The sequence below is a fragment of the Elgaria multicarinata genome, chromosome 16 (genome assembly GCF_023053635.1).
Source record: "Elgaria multicarinata webbii isolate HBS135686 ecotype San Diego chromosome 16, rElgMul1.1.pri, whole genome shotgun sequence".
Taxonomy (NCBI): Eukaryota; Metazoa; Chordata; class Lepidosauria; order Squamata; family Anguidae; genus Elgaria; species Elgaria multicarinata.
The window spans coordinates 18153977-18166001 of NC_086186.1; positions in this window are offsets into that span (position 1 = coordinate 18153977).

Consider the following 12025-nt stretch of genomic DNA (forward strand, 5'->3'; position numbering starts at 1 on the left):
AAGCCACGCTGTTTACACCAGCTGAGCGCTCGGCTCGGCTCCGCCCCGGCCTGTGACGCCTGGTTGCATTCTGGACATACCGCGAAGCTGCTGGCTTCGAGTTGCAAAGGAGGAGGGAAAGAAACAGAAAAGGGGGGGGGGAGGAGAGTAAACCCGGACCGGGGTGGGGGGGAGACGGGTGTCTCTTTCCCTTCCCTTCCCCTGCTGCAATCGCGATTGCTACACTTCGCTTTGGGATGCGAATCGACCCCCCTCCTCCACGTCCGGAGGAGGCTGGTGGCTTCGATTGCGGCGGAGCGTTGAATCCATTCTGGGTTTCACAGCCAGGACCAGCCACAACTGTAAAGGAGCTCTCCACGACGCTGAGTCTATTTGGGGGGGGGGGGGGTGTTGGGTTCTGCATCTTGAAAAACTCCTTTAGAGTTCTGGCTGAGACATTTCGGGTGCAATCCTATGCCTGTTTACACAGGAGGGGGGAAGGGGGAGCCCTACAACTTCCAGCCTGCCCCAGCCAGCCATGTCTCGACATGCACAGGATCGCGCCCTTAAAAGCAGGTCCCACGGTGCAGCTTGCAGTTAAAGGTTGCTCTTGGGTCTCTGAAGACGGAGCAGGTTTTCTTCTCTGCTGCTCCAGAGGGCAGCACTAGGATCAATGAGTGCAAATGACAGGGAAACAGATGTCGGTTAAACATTAGGCGAAATTTCCTAACTTTGGCCTGGTTCAGACACCGTGCTAAACCATGCTGCTTAAGCCTATGCGGCAGGGTCTTGCTATTTACTGTTTTACTCTGTACAGCACCATGTACACTGATGGTGCTATATAAATAAATAAATAAATAAATAAATAAATAAATAAATAAATAATAATAATAATAATAATAATAATAATAATAATAATAGTGCATTGACCTTAAGGCATTCCATTAACCATTTTGTAGCTAAGCAGCATGGTTTAATGCGCTGTCTGGACCAGGCCAGTGAGAGGTGTTCAGGAGTGGGACCGGCTGCCTCTGGAGGTGGCGGGTTCTCCTTCACTGGAAGAATTTAAGCAGGGCCTGACGGCCATCTCTCAAAGATGCTGTAGTTGCCAGATTCCTGCACTGAGCGGGGGTTAGATTAGATGATCTCTACGGCTGTCTAGCATCAATGGCTACTAGTCCTCATGGCTACATGCTACATCCGGCATCAGAGGCAGGAGGCCTATGTACGCCAGTTGCTGAGGAACATGGGAGAGAGGGTGCTGTTGCACTCATGTCCTGCTTGTGAGCTTCCTATGGGCACCTGGGGGGGATCTACACTACTGCTTTTAAAGCGCTTTAAAGCACTTTGAAAACGTTTTGAAAACTGTATATGCAGTGTGTCCTGGGCCCCAACTATTGTCAAAACTGTTATAAAGTGTTTTAAAGCGCTTTAAAGCAGTAGTGTAGATCCCCCCCTGGTTGGCCACTGTGCTCAGTGGCACTCCAAGAGGGCACAGAGGGGGCAAGTGCCCCCACCCCAGAGTTTGCCACCCCAGTTTCTGGACTATTGTTATAATTGCTTGCATTCTGGGATGGCCAAGGCGGCAGTGGGGGCGAGGGTTTGATCCAGTTCCAGGGCTGCCTTCCCCCACTGCTGCCAACCGCGCCCCGTTTAAATGAAGTATGTTTTGAAAGAGTCTCCTTCTTTTCTTTAAGCTACTGATATCTTACTTCATTCCCTTAAGACAGCCGGCTGACAATCTAGCATTCCATTTATATTATTGCTCTGTCTTATAAAAACACCTCCTACTATTGTTTATCAGGAAAATGCTCAACACGCTATTCAAATCTTCTGCACTGAGGAACGTTTTATTTACCCCACTTTTGCCTTTTTGTGAATTGAATCTGAGTGGTGGAATATTTCTGTGATGGTTGCAAAAAGCTTTTGGGGTTTTTTAATGTTCAGCACATTGTCTTCCTTTATATTGTTTTTGTTTGTTTGTTGTTTGCATGTTGCTTTTTGGTATCAGCCTGTTTTGCCCAGTGTATAATAGTTCTGCTAAAGTTTTAATGTTTAACATTAAATAGATAGCCGGATAGCCAGAGTGAGCAGCTTCAAGAACATCACTATCATCATCTTCATCCTGGTATAATCTTATTGGTGTTTTGTTTTTTAATGTTTCACTCTTAACAGAAATTCTTTTGCTCACTGCTGTACAAATAATTGCTCAGCATGGACAGTGAGAAAGTGAGACAAGTGTTAACAGGGGAAATGTTCTTGAACTCTTGCATTTAGTCGCAAAACATGATCCCAGAATCCAGTCTAAAATAGATCCTCCCAATGCAATTCCATTCAAGATGAATTGTTAAGCATTATGAGCAGAACGGTTCTGGAGTCAATTTCTCATGAAGTGAAGGAAGCGGGCTTCTTTGCGTTAATTGATGATGAAACTAAGGACATACGTAAGAAGGAACAAATGTCAGTAGTTCTCTGTTATTGCTATAATGGCAATACATATTGCCATTACAATATGTAAACGAGAAAGATCTTGGAATTGTTGTAGATCGCAAGCTGAATATGAGCCAACAGTGCAATATGGCTGCAAGAAAGGCAAATGCTATTTTGGGCTGCATTAATAAAAGTATAGCTTCCAAATCACGTGAGGTACTGGTTCCTCTCTATTTGGCCCTGGTTAGGCCTCATCTAGAGTATTGTGTCCAGTTCTGGGCTCCACAATTCAAGAAGGACGCAGACAAGCTGGAGCGTGTTCAGAAGAGGGCAACCAGAATGATCAGAGGTCTAGAAACAAAGCCCTATGAAGAGAGACTGAAAGAACTGGGCATGTTTAGCCTGGAGAAGAGAAGATTGAGGGGAGACATGATAGCACTCTTCAAATACTTAAAAGGTTGTCACACAGAGGAGGGCCAGGATCTCTTCTCGATCCTCCCAGAGTGCAGGACACGGAATAACGGGCTCAAGTTAAAGGAAGCCAGATTCCAGCTGGACATCAGGAAAAACTTCCTGACTGTTAGAGCAGTGCGACGGTGGAATCAGTTACCTAGGGAGGTTGTGGGCTCTCCCACACTAGAAGCATTTAAGAGGCAGCTGGACAACCATCTGTCAGGGATGCTTTAGGGTGGATTCCTGCATTGAGCAGGGGGTTGGACTCGATGGCCTTGTAGGCCACTTCCAGCTCTGCTATTCTATAATTCTATGATTTATTTATTTATTTATTTATTACATTTTTATACCGCCCAATAGCCGAAGCTCTCTGGGCGGTTCATATCTATGATATGAGCGTTTTGTCGGTTTCCATCCATGCCATTCACTTAATGTTCCTTCACTACTGAATTACATAAAGGAAATCTTAGCATGTTGTGGCATAGATATCAAGAACTGCATAGCACAAACATATGATGGTGCCAGTGTAATGCGTAGAAAACTACATGGTGTGCAGGCACTGCTCCTGAAAGAGGGGCCACAAGGCATCTATGTTCATTGTTTCAACCACAGGCTGAACTTAATTTTTGTTGATGTATGTAAGAATGTCGATGTTGTTGCAAACTTCATTAATCTTCAACAACTGTACATATTTGTATCCTCTTCTTATGTACCTCCATGTTTCACTGAATTGCAAAGACAAGCAAGGAATAGAATTATTGAATTAAAAAGATTGTCATACACTCACTAGGTGTGTCAGATTGCATCGCGTCTAGCTGTTAAGTCAACACTTCCTGTAATTCTATTGCTTCGGAATATAATCAGCAATGAATCAAATTCTGAAGAAGTGTAGAGGCTTGTGGCATTCTAAATCAAACAGATTTTGGCATTGAGTTTTGCCTGAATCTTTTTTTTTAATGAAGTGCTTCTTGAACTAAAAGTGGTATCAGATTATTTGCAAAAAAACCCGACTGTGATGTGGCTCAAGCATGTGCCCTCGTTAATTCTCTGATTGATAAATTGCAAGATCTCAGAGATCAGGAGGAAAAACTGCATAAAATTATGGCAGATGTGAAGATGTTTGCAGAAGAAAATTCAATCAAAATGCAAAATAAAGAAAAGAGAATGCGCTGAATTCCAAAACAATTTCAAAACTATGTTACTGAATTAAAAACAGCAGAAAGTATTGATCCGAAAACTGACCATGATTTTAGAATTAAGGTGTTCCTTCCTGTTGCCGATTGCACTATTAGCGAACTTCAGAGAAGATTTACAGACAATTGCAATGTTTTGAATGGGGTTAGCGCTTTCAATCCCAAGTGCTGTTACTTCCTTGATCCAGAAAAATTCACAGCACTTGCAAGTCATTATAGCAGTGTCATGGATGGATTTGAAGCAGAACTCAGGCTTTTCCTCCAAAGTTCTAGAGAGGTATGAACGAGAAAGACAAAGAAAAATACCTCCAACAAGTACTGGATGTAAACGAACATTTTCCATCTCTACGGCAAATTAAGACATGCTTGAGGTGCAGTCTGGGTGATGAACATCTAAGTAAGATTGCTATACTGGGAGACAGATTTGAAGGTACAAATCGGGCGACAGAGCTGGGAGGGACTGTGGAAACAAAGAGTGTTGAGAAGTATGTCAGTGAGAATAAAAGAGAATTACTTTAAAATTTTGTGGAGGTGGTACCTAACCCCGATTAGATTGAATAAGATAAATGATCAACATTCAGCAAATTGTTGGAGAGGTTGTGGGGAAAAAGGAACGTATTTACATATGTGGTGGGAATGCAAATATGTACAAAGATTATGGAAGATGGTGTTTTTTGAAACTGAAGAAATAGTGGGAATGAAATTAGAACAAACACCAAAGATTGCATTACTGTCACTATTTGAAGATATAAAATGTGGAAAAGAAACTAAAGAGTTGATATCGAGTTTGCTGACTGCAGCACGATTGATGGTAGCTAGGAACTGGAAGATTCAAGTGGAATACTCTATTGAAGAATGGTATAAAGAAGTATGGGATATAGCTATTAATGATAAACTGACTTGTAATATTAAGTGGAGGAAAGGTATAACTAAAATAAATGAGTTTGAAGGAATCTGGAAACAGTTCCTAATATTTGTGTTTACTAAGGGAAGTGGGAAACCGCCAGCAGAAGAAATGATAAGATTTTGGAATCAGGAATAGATCCCGAGGTGGGGGGTGCACTTTTATGTTAAGAAGGATTATGTTATGGTATGATATTTTATAGTTAATATCTATTCAATACATATGTACTCAACATTTATTCAACATGTATGTAGTAGTTGTTTTGATGTTTTCTTTTATTGTAAGGTTGTATGTCTAATTAATGTGGAAAAGTAATAAAAAATTTTTTAAAAAAAGATTGCTATACTGGCAATTGAAAAGAAACTGTCACAAGCCCTGGTCCTTGACATTGTTGTCAATTGCTTTGCAGGTGTGCATAAGAATCGGCGCATTCAACTTCTTCAGATCTACATGCTTCTCTATTCCCTCTCAGTGAGTGACAATCAGCCGAAAATGGCTATAATTCCGATACACAACAACATACACTGGGTTTCCTAGGTGTACAGGGCCCAAGTGTCTCAGTTTGCTCTTACTTTCCTTACACTAAGGCCGTAGCTAGACCTAAGGTTTATCCCTGGATCATCCAGGGGTCAAACCTGTTCATCTAGGTGACACACAGGGGATCCAGTGCTCAGGCAGGGGCGAACCCTGGATGATCCCAGGATAAACCTTAGGTCTAGCTGTGGCCTAAGAGTCTACCTTCCTGGTTCTGCCTGCACTGGTTGAAAAGTAACTGTTTTCTAAAGAAAGTCTTCTATCTGTTTAATCTGTATGTCAAGGAAATGCTTGTGTACTACTGACTATCTTGTTTGAAAGCCTTTTTCCTTACTGCGATTTGAATTTAGCTAATACATACTATATTTTAAAAAAATCTGAATTAATCAATATATGATTGATTTCAGAATAAATCGTTAGGATGGCAGTTATAGTGTGAGATATACCATTATTTTTCTTCAGAGACCTTAACATATGTGGTGCAGCCCGACCACCTAGAAATATACTTTTCCTCTGCTGTGCCTCACACTGAATTTTTTTCCCAGTGTGAACAGAATGTTGGACTAGATGGATCCTTGTTCTGATCTTCTTATGTTTTCCTGTCTCTTCCAACTCTATCGATTGGACAAAGTTGATTTTCTGAACTAAATAGCTCTAAACTCTCCCACACTAGAGGCCTTCAAGTGGCAGCTGGACAACCATCTGTCAGGGATGCTTTAAGGTGGATTCCTGCACTGAGCAGGGGGTTGGACTCGATGGCCTTGTAGGCACCTTCCAACTCTACTATTCTATGATTCTATGAAACTCTTCAACCTGTCTTCATACCAAAGTGGCTACAACTCCTTTGATCATCACGGTTGCCTTTTTCCACTTTTTTATATGTTTGTTTTGCTTTAGTTCATGCCTTTTCTCCGCACTATGCTACTTTCTACAACGAGTCAGGGTGTACCATCCCTTTGCAGTGGAACAGGACATCCCATCTCTTTCAGATGTTTTACCCAACCTGTTCTTTAAAATTTATAATATCTCTCTCCAGAGAAGATGCAGCTTCAGCTGGCAATGAAAAATTGGTGTGTAGCAACCAATCTTTTCGGTGCCAAGGACTTTTTCGGCAACTTCTTATGACAGTGAAAAAAATGGGAATGTAGCAATACATTATTTTGGTGCCAAAGACCTTTTCGGCACTGCAAAACTTGTAATGTAGTAAGACATCTTTATGGCGCCAAGCAAAGACCTTTTTGCCCTTTTAACATTTTTCCCATATCTAAGTTTTATGCTCAAGGTGATAAAGCAGATAATTGCTTATTATTTGAGTCTTTATTCTGACAATATTTGATTACTCTATTTTTACTCTTCTGGGATTGCTGTCACACACAAACCCTTTTTTTAAAAAAAACAAAAACAAATGTATGTGTAATTTTTGTCCTGGTGTATTTAATTTAATGTTTTATTGTATGATTCAATTTGTGTCTTAATTTTGGCCAGCTGAATTGTTGTACATTGCCTCGAAGTTAAAAAGAGACTAAGTAATGTAAATAAATAAGTAATATACATGATGAGAATTTGTGAAAAGAAACATTTTGTTCCTTTTTCACGAATTAAATTACTCTAGCTTGAGTACAAAGGATAGATTTTCAGAGACTTGGAGGGGCTACCATAGAGTGTTACCACTGTCTCATTCATGAGACACACGTACATTTCTTGTGTTGTACATCCTTCCTGAAGCTGGTGCCCTCCAAGTATTTAGACTACAACTCCCATCACCCCAGTAATGGTGATGGGAATTGCAGTCCAGTGCATCTGAAGGACCCCTAGCTTGGTGAAGGTTGCCATTGTATGCTATTTTACTAGTTTTTCTGTAGCCTTAGGCTGCAATCCTATGCACTTTTACCTGGGAGTAAGCCCCACTGAACACAGTGGGTCTTGCTTCTGAGTAAACCTGCATATGATTGCACTGTCAGACTTCCAACAGGGGAATAAGTACCTTTAAATATATATGTTCTCTTGAAGATGTCTAGTCTGTTCGTTAAACATGGCATTTAACTCATGCTCAGAGACTCAGACTTTTCTGCCCTTTAATGTGAAATATCCCCCTCCTGATCTGTATACTGAGGTTGGACTTAAAGGAGACCTAAAATAAGGGACAAGCTTTCCACTGACTTTCTGCTCAAGCTGGAAAATCCATGTTTAACTATCAGGCTTATCAGAGGTCAATGAGCTTAAAGGCAACCCAGTTTTGTACTTCATCCATCCACTGTAGTTACACAAGCATGTAATTTAACAGAGAAAATGAGTGGTTACCCTTGCTCTTTCTGACATGTCATCTTTTGAAATTAATGCATTATGTTGTATTAATTATGAAGGTGCAAAATTTTAAGAGGAAAAATAAATGTCAGTTTCAGGTGCCCATAACACTTTAAACAGCTAAAATTTTTTTTTGCATATTTCATATGCAACAGATCAATAGTCGAGGGTGATTTCTCCCACTCCATTCCTTTGCAAATTGCTCTTACTGTTTAGGGATTAATGACTGTCTCACTGAATCAGACCACCAAAGTTCCATTTCACCCAGCATTCTGCTTCCAACTGTGGTCAGTCAGATGCCTCTGGGAAGCTCACAAGCAGGTCATGAAAGCAACAGCCTATTTGTGTTGCTTGTCCTCAGCATTTGCACTCAGAGATATACTGCTTCCAATTGTGGATATTTCAATAAACTACTATAAAACACTGATACTCAGACTGGCCTGGTCCTTTTTATAAGCCATATAATATAGAGGGCATCCCCACCACTACAAGTGGCTGAAACTGAAGTCTGACCCTATACACGTTTCTGCATAAGTAACATCCACGATGCTTAATCAAACCTATCCCCAGCTGGGGGTGTATAGGGTTGCAGCCTAAGCTACAAATCAAGAAATCCCTGGTTCAAATGAACTCTCTAAGTGATCTTAAGAAAGTCACTCATAGGCCAGATCTACATCAAGCAGGATATTGCACTATGAAAGTGGTATGAAAGCAGTATATAAGAGGCAGGAGCCACACTGCTGCTTTATAGCAGTATATTGAAGTGCACTGACAACTGTTGGGGCCCATTGACACATACCGTATACTGTTTTCATACTGCTTTCATAGTGCTATATCCTGCCTGGTGTAGGTCTGGCCTTATCTGCAATAATACTGGTCTACCTTACAGGGTTGTTGCATTATTTGTTTATTCATTATATTTATATCCCAACCTTTATCCTCTTCTAAGGAACCCAAGGCAGCATACACGGTCCTCCGCCTCTCCATTTTATCCTCACAACAACCCTGTGATGTAGGCAAGATGGAGTGTCAGTGGCCCACGGTCAACTAGCAAGCTTCATGGCCTGGGTGGGGACTAGAACCCAGGATTCCTAAGTCCCAGACTGACATTTCAACCACTACACCACAGTGGCTGTCAAGGATTAAAAAGTGAATGCACACAAAGGGCTTTGAGCCTAGTCATCTCCTGGCTGTGAATTTGATCAGCAAATTATGTATTGTACAAGTGGGAAATGCAACAAAATGTGGTGTGGAGCGCTAGCTCTGGGTACTCTATTCCATTCTCTCATGCACCCAGTTTTCCATTATTTCCCACACACACACACCCTGCGCGCGCACACACACGCGCGCGCGCACACACACACACACACACACACACACACACAGTATTTGTAACCTGGTTGACAGCTAGTTGACAGCTGGTTGAACAGAATGCTGAACTAGATGGACCTTTGTTCTGATCCAAGAGAGCTGTTCTTATGAAACACATCTGGATGGCACCAAGCTAGGGAAGGCTGATTTAACCCTTCTCTATCACAAGAGGGAAACAGAGCAGCAGCTAATTTTAAGGATTTCACATCCTACAACTGACCCTGGGACTTTCCAAAAGTGAGTCATTCTGCTGTTTGGGCCTTTCAAAGCTTTGGCACCTAACGGAAAGTCAACGGGTGTTCGGTTCCATCATCTGAAATTGTGGGGTGATGGCTGTTGGGCTTCTCCCACAAAGTCCACTTGGGAGAACAGCAAAATTGGCTTCTTGGCCAAACCCGCTCTAGGCTTCCTTACTCATAATCCTGTAGCTTGGCTTTTGTGGTTATTTTAAGCCCTGGAAATGAGAAGTGCATGACGAGATTAAGATCTGGGCCTTTCTATCTTTCTATCTTGACCGACAGATGGGAGAATATTACATTAGCTGAAGTCATCGTATTCTACAGCCCACTCCTCAGCACATTTACTCGGAGGTAATTCCTACAGACTTTAGTGAGGCTTACGCCCAAATAAGTGTGCAAGACATGGCAGTCTTTAGACCAGTTCTGATTTCTTAGATGCAAAGGGTACGGCTTCGACTTCACTGAGAGCGAGTGTGGTGTAGTGGCTAGAGTGTTGGACTAGAGTGTGGAGATCCGGGTTCTAGTCCCTACTCAGCCGTGGAAGCTCACTGGGTGACTTTGGGCCAATCACAAACTCTCAGCCCAACCTACTTCACAGGGTTGTTGTCTTGAGGATAAAACGGAGAGGATGGGGAATCTTTTAGCTTGACTTTTGCACATATGTGCCCACCCCCAACCCCATAAACAAAACTGGGTGCACCCCGTTTAACATCAATTGTCTTAAGGCACAATCCTTTGCATGTTCAGACAGAGAAAAGTCCTACAACTCCCAGCATTCAGGACTTTTCTCTGTCTGAACATGCAATAGGATTGAACCCTTAAGCCACTCTTTTTAGATGGCTAACAAGGATGATTTGGTTAGCCTTAATTAAAGTGCTTGTTGGTTCTGGGGATCTCTTAATAAGAACCATCCCCCAATTGAATCATTTTAAGGAAAATAAAACTCCCGAGTTCAGGGCCGGCACTATGATTAGCCCGCCTTGGGCGCAGACCTCAGAGGGGCTCAGTACTGCCCTTTAAGGGACACAGTTTTATACAAATTAGCTGTTTTAAGAAAAAAACATAATAAAAGGAACATATACTAGTTCAGAAACTCTTCTCGAACAGCTGAATGGAAGTTGGCATTTTGGGTGGGGGGGCGTGCAAGTAGCTCACCTTGCCTAGGGCACAAAATAGCCTGGCACCGGCCCTGCCTGAGTTGCTTTCCCACGATGCTCCCTGAAAGATTTGGGGGTGGGGAAACCATGCAGGAACCGAAATAGGTGTGGACCCTTCTTTGAAAGCAAATCACTTTCCTCTCTGGTCCACACCCTCCCTGCCTGGCATCCTGTTTCCTCCCTTCTGCCCAGATGGAGGAAGGAAGAATTCGTCATTCATCACTTTTCACTGATGAATGAATGAATGAGGTCCCAGGAGAATCAAATCAGATCAGTAACCACCCCCCTGATGCGGCGTTTTTCAGCCGTTTTCGTATTTTCACTTTTCGCATCGAGAGCTCCTTTCAGGCGGTGCAATCCAATCTCGTCCTTGCAATGTGCCATTGAGTTTATTTTATTTTATTCTTGCAACATTGAGAGCCACTGTGGTGTAGCGGTTAGAGCGTTGGACTCGGGAGATCCGGGTTCTAATCCCCACTCATCCATGAAGCTCACTGGGTGACTTTGGGCCAGTCACCCACTCTCAACCTCACCTACCTCACAGGGTTCTTGTGAGGATAATATTGAGGTGAGGAGTAAGCCATGTAAGGCCCCTTGGGTCTCTCGCAAGAGGGGGGGAAAGGTGGGATATAAATGTAATAAATAAATAAAAGATTTATGTAATAAATAAATGAATAAATAATTTATGTAATAAAAAAAGAAATAAATGTAATAAATAAATAAAAGCTTACATTCACAAAATGTCAAAGTGATGTAGAAAAACAAGTCTTCATACCAGGGACACAACTAGAATCATAGAATAGTAGAATTGGAAGGGGCCTATAAGGCTATCGAGTCCAACCCCTTGCTCAATGCAGGAATCCACCTTAAGGCATCCCTGACAGATGGTGGTCCAACTGCCTCTTGAAGGCCTATAGTGTGGGAGAGCCCACAACCTCCCTAGGTAACTGGTTCCATTGTCCTACTGCTCTAACAGTGAGGAAGTTTTTCCTGATGTCCAGCCGGAATCTGGCTTCCTGTAACTTGAGCCCGTTATTCCGGCTTATCTCAGTTTTCAGTGGGAGTCGCTCAAGGTAACAAGCCCATAAAATAGAATAGTTGAGAGTAAATAAGGTGGGGGGGGGAAGAAAATACGTGAACAAAATAGAAAATATGTAAGCAAAATCACAGAGCTCACTCAAACCCTACCGGCTCCTCCCGTCCTCTCAAGCGGCCCCATAATCGGGTCGAAACAGCTGATTTCGCATCACTCGAGCCTATTATTCCGTGTCCTGCACTCTGGGATGATGGAGAAGAGATCCTGGCCCTCCTCTGTGTGACAACCTTTTAAGTATTTGAAGGTTGGAGGGCCTGTTAGAAAGCGCATGTTTCCAGTAGGTGCCGGAAACCCAGAAAGTCTGGGATCTGCCTAATTTGTATTATTATTATTATTATTATTATTTATTTATATAGCACCATCAA